The 24,452-nt window shown below is 37.4% G+C and overlaps 2 pseudogenes; one reads left to right on the forward strand and one right to left on the reverse strand.

Annotated features, from left to right (window-relative positions):
• The first annotated feature begins 3,112 nt into the window (after positions 1–3,112).
• LOC141812181 (protein ALTERED PHOSPHATE STARVATION RESPONSE 1-like) lies at positions 3,113–14,305 on the forward strand (annotated as a pseudogene).
• A 3,202-nt stretch (positions 14,306–17,507) lies between these two features.
• On the reverse strand, positions 17,508–22,129 carry LOC141812180 (auxin response factor 17-like; annotated as a pseudogene).
• Between the last annotated feature and the right edge of the window lie 2,323 nt (positions 22,130–24,452).

A 24,452-nucleotide genomic window follows, 5' to 3' on the forward strand; every position in this document is an offset into this window, starting at 1 on the left:
CGGTGACGGACGCGGTAGCGGGTCCGACTTCGCGATTCGGCTCGGCCTCGGCTGTGCGAAGCGCGGGGGAGTTAAGCATGGAAAGATAGCGAGTGTTCCGAGATTTACCAGACTTTTGTGGTGGCGGACGCTAGTGGTCCGTGACCACCGGGAGTAAGTTCGACCCTGGCTATGAGGGGAGGTTGAGCCCTGAAAAGGACATTTGCTGATGGAGCTAGTGGTATGAGACCACCAGAATTTAGCTCGACCTTGGCTATGTCCAAGCCGAAGGGAGTATTGCCGATGGAGCTAGTGATCCGAGATCACCAGAGTTTAGCTCGACCTTGGCTATGTCCAAGCCGAAGGGAGTATTGCCGATGGAGCTAGTGATCCGAGATCACCAGAGTTTAGCTCGACCCCGGCAGGATCACTCCCTTCGACATCGACGAAGCCGCCGAGCTGAGGAGACCGGCAAGCTGTAGGTCGAGCCGCTGAGAGGTTAATTGAGAGGCTGAGGAGCACAGCGACATAGTAAGGAGGGCTGTCGAAATGCTGAGGAGCTCAGACGGGGCGGATTTTGTGAAGGGCCAGGCTGGAGCGAAGGGCTGGTTTTGCGAGGCTGCGACAGCGGCAGCCATGAGGCGATGATATCCCTCTTGGGTTAAAGTGATGTATGAGCAAGTCCGACGAGGTTGTCTCCCAGCACGTCTCAAGGCAGGGCAGTTTGTGTTCCCACAGACGGCGCCAAAATATGTTCCTGTTGAGATCGGCTTCCAGACGCGTCGCCAGACCAGTCAGCATGGAGGGGTAGGAGAGGGGGTTGCATCCGCCGGAGAGGGCCTCCACACCGAGGAAGAGAAGATCAGCCACTTGGAGGCCCTGAAACATCACCGGAGAAAGAGGTCATCCTGGCGCCGGGGAGTCCCCGGACGGCCACTCCGACGCTCAAGTCAGCCCAGTCAGGAGGAAGAAGAAGTACAGTAAAATAGAAATACTGTAGTAAAATGCTCAGCCCAAAAAAGATAAAAAGAGTGAGAGAGAGCAAGAGAGACCAGAGCCCGGAACCCCCCTCCTCTAGTTTACCTCCTTCCTCCCTTTTTATACCTCAGGAGCTTCTCTTTTTCATGATCGGAGAAGAGTTCTCCTCTTGATAGGACGTTTGCTGACAAAGCATGGTCCTTAAAAAGATATTGACCTTGATAAGACATTTGCTGACAAGGCATGGTCCTTGAGGAGACCTTTGTTGACAAGTCATATCCACCATTAATGCTTGCCAAAGTTGGCTATTAGAGAGAAAGAGAGCAATTATGACGGGTCAAATCCAAGTTGTCATGAGAGCTTTTATGATAAGACATGGTCTTGGGAAGACCATTTCTGATGTCACATGGGCTGAGTAGGCTGAGTGGGAGCTAGCCTGAGTGCCGAGTGGGCTTACTGAAACTAGCAGAGCCGAGCTGCCGAACTGAAGGGCAGTGAGGACTGCCGAGCCGAATGGCAGTGAGGACTGCCGAGCCGAACTGAAGGGCAGTGAGGACTGCCGAGCCGAATGAAGGGCAGTGAGGACTGCCGACTGCCCTTCAGTTCGGCTCGGCAGTGCTCCGGCAGTCCTCACTGCCCTTCAGTCGGCTCGGCAGTCCTCACTGTCATTCGGCTCGGCAGTCCTCACTGCCCTTCAGTTCGGCTCGGCAGTCCTCACTGCCATTCGGCTCGGCAGTCCTCACTGCCCTTCAGTTCGGCTCGGCAGTCCTCACTGTCGAGCCGAACTGAAGGGCAGTGAGGACTGCCGAGCTGAAGGGCAGTGAGGACTGCCGAGCCGAATGGCAGTGAGGATTGCCGAGCCGAACTGAAGGGCAGTGAGGACTGCCGAGCCGAATGGCAGTGAGGACTGCCGAGCCGAACTGAAGGGCAGTGAGGACTGCCGAGCCGAACTGAAGGGCGGTGAGGACTGCCGAGCCGAACTGAAGGGCAGTGAGGACTGCCGAGCCGAATGGCAGTGAGGACTGCCGAGCCGAACTGAAGGGCAGTGAGGACTGCCGAGCCGAACTGACAAGCAAACATCGTGACTAACGCAACAATCCCTCCTCGTAGTCTCAAGTCTAACCAACTTGCCGGTGGACTGGTTGGGAATTACCAGTCTTTGATTCCTTATCAATTAATTATATTCAAACCACTGTAGTATTTGTAGCTGTTAGTGTTTGGCATGTAGCTCCCTCCCATTGGTCCAAACGAAGAACCCGACAAAAGTCACAACCAAGTAGGCCTCGCCTCCAGAGAAATTTGTCACTCTGTGCTTGTCAACATTATTAATTATCAATCACTCTCCTTTTATTTTTGTTTTATAATTTAGATATTCAATAATTACGATATGGTTAATTTTAAAGATGATCTAATTCTATAAAAAAAAATTCATCTAAAATTTTCATTTATCTTGTAATGTATCGTAATTCTACTATAATAAAATATAGTATAATACATCGTAATCGAGATTCGAGCGTTAATGCATCAATCAAGCTCCATGAGATCTCTTCCTTCCTTGACATTGATAGAAGACAATAAGATGAATCAAACAGTTGTGAAGCCGATTGATGTTTCAAGCCACCATATTATTATTATTATTATTATTATTATTATTATTATTATTATTATTATTATTATTATTATTATCCCCACTAATTTCTCTGATAAAATATTTGTCGGCCTGCTTCTCTGCTTTTGTGGATAACAAAAGAAAGGAAGAGAGGATCATGAGCTTCTTTACCTGTCACGCTTGTTAAAGAGAAGAGAAGAGAAGAGAAGAGAAGAGGAGGAGAGGAAGAGGCGGCATCTGTCGTCCTTCACAAGCTGATCTACTTCCCATTCCTTCCTCTAATTGATCTCTCCGACTCCATCTATTTTATTGAGGAGTTGGCTAATTTTTTTCATCTGATAAAAAAATCCATCTTGCCGAAGCTTCTCTACTTGTCTCTTCCTTTCTTGTTCGTCTTATATAAGAAAGATTCCTCCTTGGAATTGATAAAAGACCTACTTTTCTGGTCTTCTCTCTGTCGTTTTTCCCAGCTCCGCTTAGCTTTTAAGCTGAGGCCTCCGTCTATGGCAGAAAGGTTGTTTTTTTCCTCTCGGATGACTAGTAGATTATTTGAGGGTTTATCCTGTAAATGGGATTGATTGCTTTTTCTTTTTGTTTTTTTTCCCCATGGTTTAGTTGTGAACCTTCGATTTTCGTGCAATTTGCAGTTGTTTTGCGATGATTTAGATCGAGAATTGGGGATCAAGATCGGATTTTTTTGATCCCTTCTCGGTGGCGGATGGGGTGCACCTATTCTACAGTGGAGGTGGACGAGGTGCTGTGGCGGTGCAAGGAGCGGCGGAGGTTGATGAAGCAGCTGATGAAATGCCGGGCCGATCTCGCGGCTGCTCTCATCGCGTACCTGCAATCCTTGAGGAACACTGGCGCCACACTTCGGCAGCTTACCGAAGTGGGGTCGATGATCTCCGGCGTCGCTCCTCCTGGTGGCCCTACCTTGCAGCCCTCCCCGCCACCGCCGGCGTCACTGCCGCCTTCGCCGCCGCCGCCGCCTTTTTTACGTGTTGCCACGAAGGAATCCACGAAGACGAAGTTCTATGTCGAGGATCCGAGCGATATGGACGACGATTATGACGAGCTTCTGCCGCCGCCTCCGCCTCCTTTTCCTATTCGGGGCTGGAACTTCGGTGAACACATGGGTTCTACACCTTCCTCGGATTCGTCATCTCCAATGCGGAGTGGAGGAGCTGGTGCGCCTGCCCCAGAAGACGATTGGACGGAACCCAAGTCGGAGTTTGGGGGTGAGGAGGAGGTCGTTGAGGAAGACGAAGAGGATGACTTGATCCAAAGAAAGGAGGCTTTGACTGTGGCAATGAATAGGGCAAGGGAGACATACCCATCTAAGGAATTGGCCGACGACAACTTGTCCACAGTGAGCAAATTTACCAAGGACACAGACCCAACAGCAACGGCGTCAAGCAGCAAGAAAACATGGGCAGGAATTGCTAAAGAGCTTGATGAGTATTTCCTGAAAGCTGCTGCTGGTGGGAAGGATGCTCACAGTCCTTCTCGAGCCCAATTGGAGCTACCTTCAACCTGGGGACCCTGAAGCAAAGAAAGGTAACTTATGGTACACTGATATCTCATTTGTTCTTACAGATGATGTGAAATTCAGGATTGAGGAATCATGTTCTGGCTTTTCTATCTCATCTCATTGGTCCATTAGGAAATAAAAACAGGGAGTTGAAATATTTGAGTAATAGAGATTGAAAGGTTAATCAGATTTGGAAGAGACATTCAAGGATAAGTAATCAATCCTCTTTGATCAATGCTTGGTCAATATATATTTGCATAATTGACCTTTTCACTACTGCCTGATAGTTGATCTGCATCTACATATGTTGACGCTTTGATGTAGAAAACATTTATCTTCGCCATTAACCAAAGTTCTGGTCATTGAGAAAATGAACTACGATTTGACTCCAACGAGTCTTTGGTTTCAAAAAAATGTAATACTAAGCATATATCAGTGTGAGTTCTTTTATTCCTGCTAAGTTATAAGATTCTGTTTCATACTTATATGGAGTTGCTATGTGAGAGATTCTACTATCGTTTCCTGTTCTTATTTCTTGTCATCCCATTCTCTTGGTCAAACGATGTAAAACTTGCATACACAGAAAGAAACTCTCTAAGGATCCTCCCTCCAAACTGCTACAAAAGGATCCATAAGTGTAGTATCAAATGTAGCTATTGCTTATGTGGATCCCATTTGTTATGCATGTTATATTGACACTGAAAAAAAATGTGTGCAAGCTTTAGTAAATCCCCATGACTTGACAATTAAGAATTCTTTTGAAGGCATTCCAATATCCATCAGTGACGTAGCCAGCTTTCATTGGCATAATTATCATGAAAAGTTTTTGGAATTAGTAGTTGATTTCTATATGCATATTTGAGTTTTTCTGTCAGTTCAATTTGTTGGATGCCACTTATACTCTAATTTCAGGGAAGAGTTTCAATTCTGCCAAAGTTGTACATGTGCTGTCTTGGAGCTGGTCTTTTAGATCTTCACATTCTAACAGAGATACGCAAGATGTAAATAATTCTTCTATGTCTGCCACCCATTGCACAACGCTGGAAAAAATTCTTTCTGAGGAGCAGAAGCTCTACAATCAAGTGAAGGTAAGTGTTCCTTGAAGATGTCAACACTTTTTGTAGGTAAATACATAAAATCTTATAACTTCCACTGGTTAAAGGTTCGATTTTCTGGGTAATTAATTCAAAATCCCAAGCTGTTAGGAAATCACCCAATTTATTGATGTGGTTTTACACTCTCCTTCATGTTCAAGCCAGACAGCTTAGCATAACAACTTAATAGTATTAGATTGCGGATTGAGGTACAAGAAAGAGTACCTTAATGGGCCTAGTATAAGTGAACACAAGACTAACAGAAGAATAGATAAATAAGCTAGGATTCAAACACAGACCATGGATGCTGCAATTTTAAACATTTTGCTAAAAGCTCAACTCTTGGGAAAATACCAATGTGTGTTATCCATACAGTTTGAATATCAATTATATACCATCTCTTTTACTAACCATACATCCTATTTATTAGGTGCGTAGGTATCAATAAAATCTGTTTAGCAGATAACATTGCAGAGTCCTTGCCTACAAAAAAACATTATTGTTTGTTCCCATGCCACTCATAACAATCTTCCCCCATAGAATACCATGTTTGACTTAACCTAGGTATCAGAACCCTACTGTATCTGGTCTTAGGTCAGTGACAAAATAAATGTTTGTCAATAGTGGAAAACTCTCATCTCTGTCAGAGCAGGTCTGCAGCTAAATTTTGTCTAAGAAAATTTTCGTTCATCCTTAATATCTCAAATCAGCTCTTAAAGCTTCCATGCAGCCTTAGTTTCAATTTCTTGTGGCACTGCTTTGTTTTCTAAAATTTTGTTATTTATGATGATGCAGCCTTAGATTAAAATTTATCCTTTCATTTCTTGCGGCACTGCTCGCCGCACCCGAGCCGCGCGCGATTGCGATTTTGGATTTTTTTCTGAGATTTTTTAAAAATAGTTATTAGATTCTAAAATTTTGTTATTTATGATGGCCTTGGAACTTACTTTGTAGTGTCGATATTTTAAACCAAATGATAATAGTATACTTATTTAGGTCATTTAACTAGTAGGATTGCTGATTTCTATTTAATTTTGGCTCTCTCATCTAGGGTTGTAAACAAGCCAAATTGAATCAAACTTTGTGTTATTCAAGTATAACGAGATTGTTTAGTAAGGTAATTGAGTTGAGTCAAGTCTAATCTAAAATTAACCAAGCTGCCGAAATAATTATTCAAGCTTTGTTTTGCTTTTTTTTTTTTTTGTGAGCTTGAAGCTTGGTTTGAATTTTATTCAAGTTTAGTTTGTTTCAATGTTATTGAGTTATTAATTCGAGCTTGTTTGATTGGTTGATGTTTTTACAGTTTGATAAGAGATTTGTTGATGAACATGGTTGTGGACATTGTTTATGAACATTTTTCATGTCTATGTTATGAATACTAGCAATTTGAACACGTGTTCAAGTTGTTCACATTGTTTAATAGGTTGTTCGATCTTATTTATTTAATTGACCTTGTGCATATTGAATTAAGATAAGCAAGCTCTTATCAAGCAACAACAACAATAACAACCAAGTCTTGTCCCGCTAGTAGGTGGGTTCGGCTAAAACAAGCTCTTATCAAGCCAATCACAAAATTTTTACAACCCTTGTCTCATGCATAGGGAAATATTTGACAGGAGAGCAGGTGTCAAAAATGTTCACAGTAGTAGATGAATCTATGCCTATGAACTAATGCAACCAGCAATCACTCCTAGTTTGATTTTCACAAATACTCCACAATTTTTTATTTGATGGCTTAATCAAAGTCAAAACTCAGTTTATATTTGGTAGGATTGTACAGAATCTAAATCAGAATGGTAATGAATGAAAATAACAAAAAGGATGATACATTCTATTTCGTTGTTCAGTTGCATTAATGGAATGGCTAACAAGTGGAATAAGTCTTACTATGTTTGATTTGTATGGTACATTCCATTTAATTTTTCTAGCCAATTTGACATGCTTACTCTGTTTAGTCTATCCTGTGTGACTGATCTACCCGAATCTTCCAACCCATTATGCTTGTCCAATCCATCCAAGATAGTCCACTTGGTGTATCTGGGCTGAGCTTATTTTTATCAAACTTAGATTCAAAAATGTCATGCAAAATATTTAGTATAAGTAGAATTAAGCATTCCAACAATTAAGCTATGAAATGGATTGATTAGAAATGACTCACTCCTTGGAATGATCATTCCTCCTTAAATTATCCATCTAAATATTGGAATAGAATAATACAAGAAATGAACTAATTCCAATTCCATTGCCCCTATTCTACAAAACCTTAGCTGAGTCATTTAACCATCTTAGTTGTATATTCCTCCTATTCCTGTTTTTTTTCCCTGGTATCCTGAAATTAATAAATGAAAATGAAATAGTTAATGATGGGGTTACTTTTATCCTTTTTCTTGTATGTATTCTTAAGAAAAGGAATTTGTCCATTTTCTTTTTCAAGGTCTCAAAAAAGAGTGTGGAAATACATAGAACTCTTGAATTGAAATTGAAAAGGAATGTAGCTCCAGTTCCTTCATAAATGATAAGATCTTTGGGCTAGAAACCATCATTGTTTCTTCTCCAAGAAAAGAAGTTCACGACCTGTGAGCCTTCTACCTCCACGCGACATTGCTCCGTCAGGCTTTCGCCCATTGCGGAAAATTTTCCACTACTGCCTCTCGTAGGAGTTTGGGTCATGTCTCAACTCCAGTGTGACTGATCATCCTCTCGGACTAACTACTGATCATCGCCTTGGTAAGCTATTGCCTCACCAACTAGCTAATCAAACACGAGCCGCTCCTCAGGCGGATTCCTCCTTTTGCTCCTTAGCCTATGGGGTATTAGCAACCTGTCATGGCCGGTCCCAAGCCAGATAAAGGAGGAGAGTTACGTTAGGTTGCTAGCCAACGTCAAATTAAGACAAATGTTCAATAAATGGATCCATTAAATTATTGTGCTAATGCTAGGTTATTTCCCTAAAAGAATGCGTTGCAAGATCCGATTGTAATATCTCGGCAAGGATCGCTACATTTCCAGAAGTCGGGTGTAGTGATAAATATGCAAGAATTCGTGTTGTAGAGTTTGATTGTAACGTATCGGCAAAGACCGCTACATCTCCAGAACTCGAGTGTAGTGATAAATATGCAAGAGTTCGCGACCGCTACATCTCTATGAGAACTTGGGTTGGGTGTATTGTTAAATAGAAAAAAGTTCTCTCATCATAAGTTGGATAAAAATAAATATTATAGTAAAACTAATAGTCTAAGATTTGGAACATGGAACATAAGAATCCTCACTGGTAAAGCAATGGAGGTAGTAGATTTGATGATTAAGAGAAGAATTAGTATTTTATGTGTACAAGAGACAAAATAGATAGGCGAGAAGGCAAAGATGATAGAAAATTCGGGTTTTAAGTTATGGTACATAGGAAACAGTAAAACAAGAAATAAAGTGAGTATTATTGTAGATAGTTCGTTAGGATGAAGTTGTATGAGTAGTTAGAAAGGGGAATAGAATTATAGCTTTCAAAATAGTAGTGGAGAAAGAAACTATTAACACAATTAGCATATATGCATCTCAAACAGGATTAGATGAAGATATCAAATCAAGGTTTTAGGATGACCTAGATAAAGTATTACAAAATATTCTGCCAAATGAAATAATTTTAATAGGAGACAATCTAAATGAACATACCGGAGTGAAAAATAAAGAATATGAGAGGGTGCATGGGGGCTATGGGTTTGGAACAAGAAATGAAGAAGGGAAAACTATATTAAATTTTATGATAGCATATGATATTATACTAGCTAATATATTTTTTTAAGAAAAGAGAATAATATTTGGTCACATTCAAAAGTGGGAATAATAAATCGCAAATTAACTTTCTTATGATTAGGAAGAGAGATAGAAAAATTTGTAAAGATTGCAAGGTCATTTCTAGAGAAAGCTTAACTATCCAACATAGGTTAGTATTGTTGGATATACGCCTCAAGCATAGTATCAATAGAAGAAAATTATACACAACTCCTATAATTAAGTGATGAAAGTTAAAGGATGGAAAACAAAATATATTTAAGGAGAAAATAGAAGTACAAGTAGTAGGTAAAATATATAGTGACTCTAATACGACATGGGATAAAATGGTATCAAAGTTGAAAATAATAGTCAAAAGTGTACTCGATGAGTTAAAGGGGGATGCACAACTAAATATGGAATCTGAGAAAGATAAGAGAAAATAAAGAAAAAATGAACAACCTATAAAGAATTATATATTTGTAAGAACAAGGAAAACTTAAAAAATATATACAAGAACCAAGAAAGAGACTACGAAAACAGTGAATGAAGCTAAGAATGAAATTTTTGAATAGTTATATCGAAAATCAAATACAAAAGAAGAGAAGGAGATATTTATAACATAGCTAAAGTGAGAAAAAGGAAAATAAAAGATGTTATCCAAATAAGATGTATTAAAAATGAAAGTGATATAGTACTGGTAAATGATATAGAAATAAAAGAGTAGTGGAAGAGGTATTTTCATTAATTTTTTAATGAAAGTTTAGGTGATAAACTTAACTTAGGTAATTTAAGTAGGTCAAATAAGTATAGAAATTTATATTTTTATTGTAGAATTCAAACTTTAGAAGTAAAACAAATTTTAAATGTGATGCAAAATGGAAAAGTCGTTGGGCCAAATGATATTCCGATAGAGATATGGAAGTGATAGGGAAATAAGATTTTGAATGACTTAAAAAATTATTTAACATGATATTAAAAATGAAAAAAATATTTGATCAATGGAGAGTAAGTATTCTAGTACTCTTATATAAAAATAAGGGAGACATACACAATTGTGTAAACTATAGGGATATTAAATTAATAAGTTACATGAAACTTGAGGAAAGAGTAATAGAAAAAAGATTAAGGAAGAAGATCATGATAATCAAAAATCAATTTAAGTTCATGCTTGGAAGGTCAATAATAAAAGCTATACATCTTCTCAAACAACTAATTGAAAATATCGAGAGCAAAAGCAAAATTTACATATGGTATTCATTGACTTAGAAAAAATTTATGATAGAATATCAAGAGAAATTATATGGAGAATTCTAAAAAAGAAAGCTATTATTGTAGTATATATTGAACTAATTAAGGATATGTATGAGGATGTAACGACCAGAGTGAAGACATCAAGTGAATTAACTGAAGCATTTTCAATAAAGATAGGGTTACATCAAGGATTAGTTCTAACTTCTTATCTTTTTATATTAATCATGGACGAATTCATTGGACAATATTCAAAACACAGTACCGTAATGCATGTTGTTTGCAGATGATATTCTTTTAGATAGATGAGACATGTGAAGGAGTAAATACTAAGCTAGAATTTTAACAGGAAACACTAGAAGTGAAAAGTTTTAGGTTTAGTAGGGTAAAGACGGAATATATAAAATTTAAGTTTAGCAATATTAGACGTAATGAGATAATTATTAAGATAGGAAATGACGAGTTGTCTGGATTGAGAACTTTAAGTATTTAGGATCATTTTTGCAAATGATGGAGGGATTGAGAGATGTCTTACAGAAAATATAAACAGGATAGTTGAAATAAAAGAGAGTGTCGAGTATTTTATATGATCATAAAGTATCTCTAAAACTTTAAAGAAAGTTCTACAAAATATCGATTACACCTGCTATGTTATATAGCGTTGAATGTTGAGTTATGACTTAAGCACATAAGCAAAAGACGAAAGTTACAGAGATGAGGATGTTAAAAAATGAGAGCATTAGAGAGAAAGTCGGAGTTGCATCTATTGAGAGAAAACTCTGAGAGACACATTTAAGATGGTACAGACATGTACTTAGACGATCAATAAATGCTCCACTTAAGTGATGTAAAACTATGATAAATACGCACATCAAACGAGAAAGAGGAAGCCCAAAAAATACTTAGTTAGTAATAATAAAACAAGATAAAATTTATTTAAGTATAGATAATGATATAGTAGGGAATAGAGCGTAATGACGTAAAAGTATCCATATAACCGACCCTACCTAGTGGGATAAGACTTGGTTGTTGTTGTTGTATTCTATTTTACAACATATTTCTTCATAAAAATTCCAGATTAAGTATATCATGAGTTCAGTAGCAATATGTTAAATCTTTACAAGGTCTGTGCATATTGATTAAATAAGATAAAATTTATTTAAGTATAAATGATGATATAATAGAGGATAGAACATAATGGTGTAGAAGGATCCATATAATCGACCTTATCTAGTGGCATAAAGATTGGTTGTTGTTGTTGTATTCCATTTTACAACATATTTCTTCATAAAAATTCCAGATTAAGTATATCATGAGTTCAGTAGTAATATGTTAAATCTTTACAAGGTCCATGCATATTGCCTTAATCTAAGACTTCTTTGCTGCTCAGTGATATATTTTCTCATGGTCTGCCATAATGGTGGCTGTCATACATGCTTTATGTCTATCATAAGTAGACAGATGCAACTTTCAGCCAGCAAATGGATGTTGTACTTTCAGTCACTAACTTCAAATTTGATCTGAAGCTTCAGGCCAAAACTTCCAGATCAGCAACGTGTGTGTGTGTGTGTGTGTGTGTTCACATATCCAGTTCAATTCCTTCAACTCAATGGTTGGTCATTAAACAATTGAGATGAATAAGCTATCTTTGAGGTAAATTAGATATATTTAAGTTTGATGCTGATCTATAGGGTAAAGATGGTGTCCAGAGATACTCAAAGTCAAAGATGATCATTAGATTGGATAGTTAATTTGAATCAATTAGAGTTGAATATACGAGATTAATAAACACCAAAGAAAAACATATCTAGAAGTAATATGATTTGATTAACATTATAGAGTTCGTAGAGTTCGATGGTGGATAAGGTTCATCTAGCTAACCCCAAATAGTTGGAACTCATGTCTTTTTATATTTATACACCAGTCTGAGCCTAGACAGGTTTAAACCAGGAAAAGCAAAAAACAATCTTAGATCTTCGTCAGTGGTATATTTTCTCCTTCCAGTCATTGCCCAGTGTTCCTATGTTGTAATCAAATGCATTCTCTGTTTTCAGGAGGAGGAAAATATTAAATCTAAGCACAAGAAGATACTCCTGTTTTTGGATAAGTTGCAACGTGGAGATCATGACTGGTCAAAAACTGAGAGAACTTTATCTGATGTTGAGGAACTACAGTGTCGAATAATTTCTTTAAAGGAATCAATAAATGAAACCTGTTTGTCCATATCAAAACTCAGGGATGAAGAATTATTTCCTCAATTGGTTGGATTCTGTGGTGGGTAAGTTCAGCATCTTTCTTTCTACTCCTAAAATGAACCCTATAGATTTGAATTTATTGCATGATTAAAAAACTAGTAAAAAAGGCAAAATCAAAATTCCATTTTATAATCAAATATCTAACAATCGCACCCTTGCATTGTTTGGCTCAATATAGAAACAGAAAATACTGATCCTCTTGCTCGTGTTTAGTTTTTTTGAAATTAGCTCGCAGGTTCTTAATTTTGGTTATGTTTGTGGGTTAATTGCTTCTTTTTGAAAGGCTTGTAAAGATGTGGAGCACAATGTGCGAATGCCACCAAGAGCAAGACCATGTTTCTCAGGAAGCGAATCATCTCGACAATAGTCTGGGAAACGATCCCACAACTGATTCTCATCGTCATGCTATCTCTCAGCTTGAAGTAGAGGTGACTTCCTGGTATACTACATTCTCCAACCTATTCCGCTGTCAGCGTGAATATATGCGCGTCCTGAACCAGTGGGTTAAAATGACTGACTGCCTTCCAGAAACCAATAACTTGATGGGTTCAACCTCAAGTATCCATGATTTTTGTGATGTGGTGCAGGGAGTTCTTGATAGGCTACCAGACAAGGTATTTTGTCCTGCTCTTCTCCATCTAAACTATGACATTTTCCGTTCCTTATCAAATTGAGATGGAGCAAGCTATGTCTCAGTAAGCTTTTCTACTTCATGAGCTCGGTTTCTTTAAAAAAAAACGTGATTGATAAAATTAGAGTCATTGGTATACCATTCCACTCAAGACTAAGAAGATCAATTGCTAGCAGTGTCTCATTTGAATTTAATCATTCAACTGGAGGTCATGACTAGTTGCTGCTTTACAAAAATAATTCTTAGGCGAGTTATTGATTGCACTTTAATCAACTATCTGAAATATAGTTAATTTTGTTCTTTAACCTTCCTCTTATAGATGCAAGAACCTTCTTAATAAGTTTTGTGGGCATCCTTTCTCAGCATGCGATTCATTTTTGAAATTCACTTGCTATCAACGTATAGCTGATTGCTGAGAACAAACAAGTGTTCTTTTTTTTTTCCCTTTAGTTTGATTTCTTACTGCATTTAAAGCTAATAGCTAAGCAGATGCAGCTTATAAAATTCTATTGAAGATTAGTGACACCTTAAATAAACTTGGCTAGGGATTAGCTTCTTATTTGTAATGTAAATAAACTTAATCCTAGTGGAAAGAAAAAGTGCAAGTGAATGCTGCACTGTGATCTGTGCGTCGAGCAGCTGAAAGAAATAGGTCTGCCAACTAGCATATTTTGGTCATCATTTTCATTCTCTATCTTGACAGGTAGCAGCTGAGGCAATTAACAAATTTTTACTGGTCCTCCGGTCTATAATTCGACAACATACAGAAGAGCATAGCCTGCAGAAGAGATGTGACCGACTCCAATGCAGGTTGGAGAAAGAGAGGCTCTCCTTTCAGACGTTGGAGAAGGATAATCAGCATGCAAAACTAGAAGCTCTAAAGAGGAAAGCAGAGGAAGAAAAGGTCAAGTATCTACATTCCGTTCGTAAAAGCAGAGCCATGATGCTGAACAATCTGCAGACAAGCCTCCCGAATGTATTCCACACTCTGATGGGGTTTTCGAGCACATGCGTGCAAGCTTTAAATGATATTACCAGTCCAATGGGAGTCGTAGCTAGTTTCCCTCAAAGTTCTTCACCAGTACACTAATGAACATATTGCAAAAAATCATTACTGTAAGAAGAAATGCAAGCCTTCATGAGATTATTCTGGATAGATTCATTACAGCTTTTATAAAGTAATTTGTAGAGTGCACTTGGAGCAAACCTCAACTTCCTAGTGTCCAGATAATGTTGTAAACATTAAATGCCGACACAGCATTACAGAACTAATACACATATCTTCCCATATTAAGTCAGATTGCTTGAACAGATCTAGCGAAGTGTTGCTGAGGCCTTGGGTAACATCTGATCCACATGTGAATGTTCTTTCAAAGTTAATAGTTAGAGCAAACAACTGATGCTGAAATCGTGTGTAACATTTGATCCTCATGTTGAATCTGCCTTTGAAAAGGTTGGAGAGGAGATACAACATTCATTTCTTGTTTCAAACTCACTATATCATATTTCTTAATTTTCACTCATATATTCATTTAAATTTCTTCCTATTAAAATTATTTTGATTGACGATATATTTATAATACTTCATTTAGGTCTATCTTAAAATTTAAATTTATTGTGTTCATCTAATTTTATTTGAGGTGCATGTATGCTAATTATATTAATAATTTCTTTCGTCATCACTATCTTGAGAGTTATAATCTTATTCTGTTTTTAATTACTTTTACTACTTCCTTCCTTAAAAAACTATGGATAACAATATCTATCCATTATTATTTTACTAATTTTTATATACTATAATTTAAAATTTGAATTCTCTTTCATCATTATCTTCTCTCTTACCAATTTTATCTTTTTTTCATATAAAATATTATTTTTTTTTTTGTAATTATTGTATCTACTACATTTAATGTTTTTAGATTTCATGTTTTAAATTTTAAATAATTAAATTTTCTATAATATTTATTCTTATCCAATTTAAGAGCTCTTGCATATTTATTACTATATTCGAATTTTCATGGATATATAGCAATCCTTACCAAGACGTTATAATCGGGCATTACAACGCATTCCTTACGAAAAACATTTTAGTATTAACATAACAATTTGATGAATTTATTCATTAAATATTATTTGAAAGTTTTCGCTGACTAACAATCTAACGCATAACTCTCATCCTTTTTCAATCGGACTTGTGATCTAGCATATTTGATTGGAGAGGAGATGAAAAAACAATAATAATAAAAAAATAAAGTGATGCTAATATCATGTGTAATGGTATATAAAAGCTGTAATCATGTTTATGTGCAGAAACTAATCCTCGTGCTGAATTTCTTTCCAAAGTATGTTTTAAATCTCTCTCTCTCTCTCTCTCTTTTACTTTTTGACACCGAGTCAACAATAAATATCAAATTTTTTCCTAGTGGATGGTACGTTTAAATATCCACATGGAACATGCATGCTTACAAAGAAGATCGTGGCATAGACAAAAATATTCAAATAACACAAATCAGCAATCTGCAACAGATAACAAAACCGATTCAAGTTCAGGCGTTAAAACCATAAAAACTGAGGTAAGTTATCATATTTAAGACTTTGTTTGAGCAAAGTGGATGCAGTAGATGATGAGTTGATGGCTGAAGAAATCAAAGAGATTAGTTTCTTTTCTAATTCTAACAAGATCTCTTCACAAACATCGCCAAGAACATCGATCTCCATGCGAAGTAGATGGCAAGATAGATTGGTCTGCGATAGACTAGTTACAAATCAGATTTCACTGTCGTCAAGGAAATTGAGAGTGAAAAAAAAAGTATTTATCCCAAATGTTGGTAGCTTTGGACTTCTTCTGTAGTGGGCAAGTCAAAGATCTTTCGTTGCAATTAGAACTACCACAATGTTCTTCCACCATGTGATAATCTTCTTTTGTTACCTTTACCCTCACACATCTCTCCAAATCTTCAATACTTTTTTTAAGTGCCTTCAAATTTTCTCACAAAGTTATGCACAATGCCACAACTGATTAAATTAACGTGCCATTAGCCCTATTAAATGATAATAGAGCATGGCAGTAGAGTTTGAAGTGCTATGATTTCAAATGATTGGAGGGATCACAAGAGATCATCTAGGTAAGTGGTCCTAATGCCTCAAAAACTAGGGTACTCTTCAATGCAATATAAAACATTGATAATGTTTTATCTACAGACAATTTACAGGACTTGTTTCAATGTCCTGAAAGTTCATACCTGGATGTGTTTAATCTGTTCAATGCTTCAAATTTTGGTTGATTCGGCAAACAAAATATAGATGTGATGCTACAATTAATTGCTTGTGCCATGCACACATGAAGTTAAGATGATGTTTCTTCCATGCAAAAAAAAAAAATGTCAGAAAGAGATGGCAAAAGTATTGTATGAGTTGGGAGAAATGGAGGCGCCAGACATGTGCAGGTAGAATTTTTACCAGATTAAACCATGTATGGCTACAGAAATCAATCATCCAGTAACACTGTTGCTGCTTGCAAACGCTGGATAATAAACCATTCTAACGAGTGATTGTAACTGTCACCTCAGATGAAGCTAGAAGATACTTTTCCAACAAAGTAGTCAAAGGGCACATGCCCAGTCATGAGGCCGCTGGGGCCAATGTAGATCTGAAAGGGATGGGAGAATGACCATAATAGCGATGGAAGAAAGAAGATGCCAAGGAGGAAGATGTCCATACCTTTAGTAAGTGGGAGTTAATGGAGGCCACATGCTCCCACTTTTAAGTCCCAGTGGCATTGTGTCATCTCAACTCAACCTCAACCAACCAAACACTGATCAGTCCTTCAGCAAGGCAGCAATACTGAAATTAAAGAAATGTATTATCTCCATGAAAAGGACAGTGAGAGGGATGTGTGAGAAAAAATAATGGTGGGGAGGATAAATCATACATGGGTTGGTGTAAGCGAAAGGCTAGTTTCTGACCTGAAAAAAGGAAGAGTCTCTTTCCCACTAGGCCATGAGTGCAATTCAAGCTTGGAGAGGGACCAACTTACATGGGGTGGGTCTCTGACTTTTCTGGCTGTGGTCCTCCACACTGGAATGTGACAGACTCCAGCTGTGGCAGAAGCTGACACCATGTCTCTGCTCCAAAGACTTGTTCCATGAATGAGTGTAACTTCCAAGTCTGAGAAGGGAAAAGTTCAGACAATTCTACAGTAGGCAAAAACAAAATACAGATGCAGGTGTAGTAGTTACCTGAGAAATGGAATATGAAGTACTAGTGTGTGCCATACTTTTGACACCAGGTACAGAATAACATGATAACCTACATTAACTTGACTTCTTAGTTAAAGGATTGGTAAATATATCAATGAGCAGTAAGTAAAATTTTGAGACAGCATGCATTGACCAACAAGTCAGTAGGAATCATGTATGACAAAACAAAATAATGGCATAGCCTGCATTAGCTTAATGAGTCTTAAGAAAGTAGAGTTTTGGCATGTGTATCAAGGTTCTGAGCACGTATCATTTAGGTTACAATCATTAAAGATACACAAATCAAGTAGACAACACTCAGTCACATCTCCTAAATGCAACAAAAAATATTGGCCAGAGAGGTATCTAGATAATGGGAATAGAGGATAGTGTCTTCAGTATTTGAAGGTCCCCACTGATGTGATCCTGGCGCCAATGTTTCTTGCGTCCTGCCGACTGACATAGTCATCACAGTTGTTACTTTGAAGCTTAGTCATGGGAGCTGAATTCACCAGATCTACACCTTGTTTGCTCATCTGTTGCACTTCTTCAGGTGAAAGGATCTTTATGCACGAGACATTGTTTACAAACTCCCTGGAACAAACACATATCAAAAGAATATGAATTTACCAAGTAAACAAGAATCTAAAATTGCTTAGGACTATCTCAAATTCTTAAGAAAATATAAAAACATTGTAGAAGATAACAATTAAGAGAAATCACTAAAAGTGGCAGTAAATGTTCAATGGCAAAGAAAATTAAATGCCAGTGCATTGTGCAAGGAAAACTAAGGAGCCATGTACAGTATGTTAAAGAATGCTTGAAAGAGAATTATCCTATTACAATGTTAGCTAAAAGAACTTACTGCCAAGGATCATCGCCGACAAGAAGAAAATCATTCTCCTTGTCAACAAATACAAGCTGCCAGCCTGATCTCGAAGGGTCTTCCAATTGGCCTGCTAGGCCAAACAGATGCCCAAGCTCACTTCGCAATTCATGGTAGCTGTTAAATCTGGTAATGTCCAATGATCTCCCAAATGACCCTGATTTTGAAACCTGTGATCATTCACATTATAGTGAAAACATGCTAAAACCAAGCAACACACATGCAAAAAGCTGTGCTTTGTAGTTCCAATTTTTCATGCACTAAAATAAATTCCATATAAGAGAAATAAAAGATAAATTCAAAATACAGAAGATAGATCCACCTTAACAAAAGTTCCACTCTGTGTATTTGTTTGATCCATATTCTCAGAGGTCCTCAAAAATCCAGATTCATCTAAAACATTTGAAGTGCCCATAGGTTGATTGAAAGAAAAATCATTTCCAGAGGAACTCAATAAATTGCATGCGGAGTAAGACATGCTCATTGAATCAGTCTCATTCTCACCATTGTTGAGGCTCGAAATGCCATTTGGTTCCAAGAGGGATGAGTTGACACCAACACTGAACAAATGCTGCATTTGGTGGTCCATTTTACCAGCATCATTCATTGAGCATTGCCTTCCAGGAAATGATGGTAATGTAACACATTGTAAAGATGCAGTAGGTTGTGCTGCACCTAGCTGTTCTGTCTGTGAAAGCACACTTTGAGCTCCTAAAGGGAGTAAAGATTCAACTGCAATTCTCTTTGATGGCCATGGACTGGAATTAACTACTTGAGCATACCTTGGCAAACTAAGCTGTGGTGTTTCTTCTCTTGTAAACTGATGCAGAATATTATGTAACGGAGAAGCAGCAGATACAGAAACAGAATTACAATTAGAATCAGGGAAATCTTTCAGCTTGGAAGATGGGGGAACCATGGACGGTGTGGTTGATGGTGATTGAGAACTAGAGCAATGCTCAGGATGATTTGCTGATAAATTAGAAAGGTTCTGATAACCAGGCATAACCTTCTGTTGCTGAATTTGTTGATTCTGTGGTGTCTGCAATTGCAGATTCTGATTCTGCTGATGCTGTGGAACTTGTTGCTGCTCTTGTTGCTCAGCAAATGAATTTCTTTGTTGCAAAGAATGCTGAAGAAGTTGAGACTGAGTCTGAGTTTGCAGTTCACTTCCTTGGATGGTTTGAAGATATGATTGCTGAGTTTGAGGTTGCAGATGTAGGACCTGAGTTAGTGGTAATAGGGGATTGGGTCTGCTAGTTCTGTTCTGAGGTTGCTGGAACTGAATCATGGCTGGAGAGACGTGCTTGGTATGATTTGCGGTCGGCATTTCTTGAAGGGCTCCTGCAGCCATTGCCTGGTAGATCTCAGGTTGTAGACCAACCAATGAAGTATCAAACCTGGGTTGAACCCAAGGTGAAACACCAACACCCTGGAAATTCAGTGACTGAAATGTGGGATTTCCAACATCTCCTCTAAGCCACATCAGAGGCGAATTTATACCCACATCATCATCTCTTCCACCTATACATATGGTTATGTACAAAAGAATTAGTAGGAATATGACTAGTGGTGTATTCTAAATACTTGAAGATTATGGTCTAGCAAATTAGTGATCTTGGTGATGAGATTTTTAGCATCCCAAGTAGCATCATTAAAGAATACCAGGGAAGAAGGGAAGTCCAGTGGGCCACGGGCGCTTAAACCGAAGCGGAAAGGAAGATGGGTACATAGGAAAGGTTGTTAGGGGTTCAATCTCCCAAAGAGAAACTCTAGGCTGCTTTTCTCCAGCTGTTGATTCATCCCAACCAACCTACACCAGAAAATAACAAACTTAAAAAAAAAAGTATAACCATTTGCAATGTTTTTTATTGCCACTACACTTCTGCAAGATAATTGCACACTCTCAAACCACAAAGCCAAAGCAAGATATTTGCAGATACTCACCTTGACAGATCGCCAATGTGAGTTTGGCCACCGGACAGGGTCAAGATCATTGATTCCTGTAATTGTGCCCATGTATCTGAAGACCCACACCAAATCATTTCATGAATCATATGCAAAGCCAAAAGAGGCAGTTCAAAGTTATCTACTATGCAAGAAGGGTTACATAAAATTAAAAGAAACTGACAACGAAAAAATATACTAATAAGCAGGCAAGACAGATGTATCGAGGAACAAAGAGGAATTCACCTTCGAACACTAGACTCCTCAGTTTCAAACAGCATCCGGAAACGCATACCCATAGAAACACGGGTGTGAAAGACTGCTTTAACATACTTAGCTAATGGAATAACAAATTCTGAAGGACTTGCCCTGAGAACACATTATTTCTATTTTATATAAAAATAAAAATAAAAACATAAATTTTCAGAATGAACTCCATTTACCTTGGGTTATAGAAGATGGTGAATCGGCTATTTGTAGCAGCAGCATGAGCAGCAGCAGCAAGAAGACCAATGTGCATGCTATCGCTAGACAGTACAGATGAGGGCATAACTGTTTGAGGTCGATTAGCATGCCGAATACCCAAAGCAACTGATTGTTGTCATTCCTAAATCAGAATAAACTCATTAATTTGAGCAGGTGATAGATATGCTCAAAACTTTTAACTAGAGAAAGTATGGTCATACCAGATAAAAAGAACAGAATCTCCTGCAACAAGTCTTTTTGCACTCACAAATACACTCCATCCTGTGGTAAGAAGATGCCTCTTTGGCTGACCTGCATATGAATATTGATAAATCTGTATGTGACATCACAAAACCTAGTAACTGATAGGAAGAACCTTTGAGCATAAGTATCAAGCCAAACAGAGCCACAAAAGTAACACAATATGAAAGCTAACTAAAATAAAATTTGCAGGTATTGACACATGTCTGAGGCGAGAAAATCAGAATGTATAACAATTGTTGGATACTATCAGCAATCTCCACATGCCTAATCTTATATGTCAAGAAGAACATGACATAATACATTCACAAAGATTGTAAGTTGATTGAACACAAACTCACCGCGGAAAATGTGACGGAATTTCCATTCATTTCCATGAAGATCCCTAGCAACCAATTCTTGAGCAGGAGGTTGCTGTGAATAATCCTGTAAAATTCATTGGCAAATAGGCAGATATTGTCAGAATAGGAATTCAGAAAACTGGCAGCTTATCAGCATGGTTCATCAAATACTTACCAGCGGAGGAAATACTTTTTCTGCTGCTCGACGAGGAACAGAAAATCCACCATGTGTACTGGTGTCACTAGCAGTTAATGCCTTACAGAAATAATTGGTTGGTTGTTTGCTAGGGGCACCCAATTCTGTAGGGAGATATGGATCTTTTTGCTCTTGCTGTATATTAGAACAAAAGAGGAGCATACAAATTAAAACTGCAATGCTCATACAATTGAAAGGAGCACGCATGATCATCAAGTTCATTACCGAGCTCAATGGTTGTAGTGTCATCTGTGCATAAACTTCATCAGTCTCCACATCTGCCTATAGAAATGAGAATGCACATCTTTTATAGTTACATCCCCGATAGATCCTAAGTATGTAAATTTTCAGAATACTACAAAACCTACATGCATAGTAACATTATGCAGCTGACAGATCAACTGAGGAGGTAAGTTGGGGTAGTTGGGAATCTGAGAATCAATTTCCTTGTTGGTTGATGCCGCTACCTGCGGACAAAGCTGAAATGATTAAACAACACGCCTGAAAGAATATGACATGTTTCAAAAAAATTGTTGAAGAATTTTGATATAAATCTGACTCAACCAACCAACCTGTTCACTGTGACCTTGTGGGAAGTATACCACCCGACTTCCTACAGCTGGTAATGACACTAGAGGTCCAGCACATGCATGCCATAACTCTGAATTCAGACACCGTGATTCTTCTGCACATGAAAATCCACAAACAGCAAGAATCAGAATTGAAACAGATTAGTAGACTATAAGAGAATACTGATACTACAATATCAAGATGTTTGTTCAAAAAGTTAATATGCATGGTTTCTTTATCTGCTGGCAATGCCTAAATCTAGGGAAAGTTCACAGATGATTATTGCTGACCTTAATAACAAGGCAAATATATGAATTGGTCAGATAATTACTACCAGATGATGCCTCTTCTACAGCATTTTTACCTTAGATACCGCTGTTATGCCTATACGTATAAAATAAGCTTGACTGCAGATATATAGACTATAACTTGAGGAAGGTATTCTGCATGTTAAGTTTTATGTCATCAACAAGTAGGCACAAAGTAATCAAAGAGAAACTTAAAACAGAAAAAACCTTTTTTTTTAAACTTCCAATAAGGCTGTCATGTTAAATCATTGTGCTTCGATAACCAGAAGTTGCAAGATAAATACATATGAATTTCTTCCAGTATTGGAATGTAGTTCGACAAAAAAAATAACAAGCAAAGGAGAAAGAAACATTTTAATTAAAGAGCGATTGAAAGAAAAGAAAAACAACCAATAAAAGTATTTCCAGAGACAAGTAAAAATAAGAATAAAATCTAATATATTTGTTATGACTTTTCATGAGTAAAGATTAAGAGGATAGGCATTTGCAACTCACAAAACATTAACCGATTACTCTTGAGAACTAGAATGAAAAGAAGTTGACAAGGAAGGAGTCCTTTCTTCAAGGTAAAAGTTACAGTCAACGCATATCCCTTGACTACGGATACTTTTATCTTAACATTTATGATTTTATTTAAATAATACAACATAGCCTCCTTAAACCAAGTCACAAGTATTAGTCATCCCAATCACCTTCTTCAACTTAAGAAAATTCTCTGTTTTATTGATTTTGTAAAGATATCTGCAACTTGAAATTCACTAGGGCAATACTCGATGTTGATTTGTTTTTCTGCAACCTAGTCTCTGATTTTATGATATTTGATATCAATATACTTGCTGCGACCATGAAAGACTAGATTCTTAGATAATGCAATTGTTGACTTGTTATCACAGAAAATTATCGTAGGGCCATCTTGCTTGTGTTGTAGAAAATCTAAAATTTTTCTTAGCCAAATTACTTGTGTAGCACAATTTGTTACCGCTATATATTTTGCTTCTGTTGTTGAAAGTGCTACCACTTGCTGTTTTTTAGAAGACTAAGAAAATATAACTGAACCAAGATGAAAAGCATATCCTGATGTACTCTTTCTAGTCTCAACATCTCCAGCCCAATCACTATATGTATATCTAACAAGTTCCACAGTTTTGTTAGACAAATATAAAATTCCATCATTAATTGTACCTTTGACATATCTGAGAATTCGCTTTGCTGTAGCCCAATGTGACTCCTTTGGTTTCTCCATAAACCTGCTAAGTACTCCAACTCCAAAAGAAATATCTGGCCTTGTAGCAACTAAATATCTTAGACTCCCAATCAAACTTTTATAAGCTGTAATATTCATACTCTTACCAGTTTCATCTTTGGATAACTTTATATTTTCAATCACGGAAGTAGGAACTGGTTTAGAGCACTCCATTCCAAACCTTTTTAAAATATCAGAAGCATATTTCTTTTGTGAGACAAAAATCCCATCATCCATCTGAATAACTTCAAGCCCTAGGAAATAACTCATTAGACCCATATCTGTCATTTCAAATTTACTAATCAAAGCCTCTCTGAATTCTGTGATTAACTTTAAGTTATTTCCGATGAAAATCAGATCATCAACATAAAGGCAGACTATGAGTGTATCACCAGATTCAGTATGTTTAACATACAAAGCATGCTCATAAGGACACCTCAAAAAACCATTTTCAATAAAGTAAGAATCAATACAACTATACCATGCTCTCGGAGCTTGCTTTAAACCATATAATACTTTCTTTAACTTGTAAACCTTATTCTCTTCCCCTTTCTTCACGTATCCTGCAGGTTGTTCAACATATATTTCTTCTTCCAAAAAGTCATTCAGAAAAGCAGATTTCACATCCATTTGACACAATTTCAATTATTATAAACAGTAAGTGAAATAAGCATGCGCACTGTATCAAGCCTACTTACAAGAGCAAAAACTTTAAAATAATCAATACCTGCTCTTTGCTTATAACATTTTGCAACCAACATCGTTTTAAAACGATCAATTTCACCATTTGATTTATACTTTGTCTTGTACACCCACTTTACTCCAACTGATTCTTTTCTTGGAGGTAATTCAGTCAGTTCCCAAGTACTATTAGTTTCAATGGCATGAATTTCAATGCATATCC

The sequence above is a fragment of the Curcuma longa genome, chromosome 18 (assembly GCF_044706935.1).
Source record: "Curcuma longa cultivar G26 ecotype Majalengka, Jawa Barat chromosome 18, ITB_CL_G26_1.1, whole genome shotgun sequence".
Classification (NCBI taxonomy): domain Eukaryota; kingdom Viridiplantae; phylum Streptophyta; class Magnoliopsida; order Zingiberales; family Zingiberaceae; genus Curcuma; species Curcuma longa.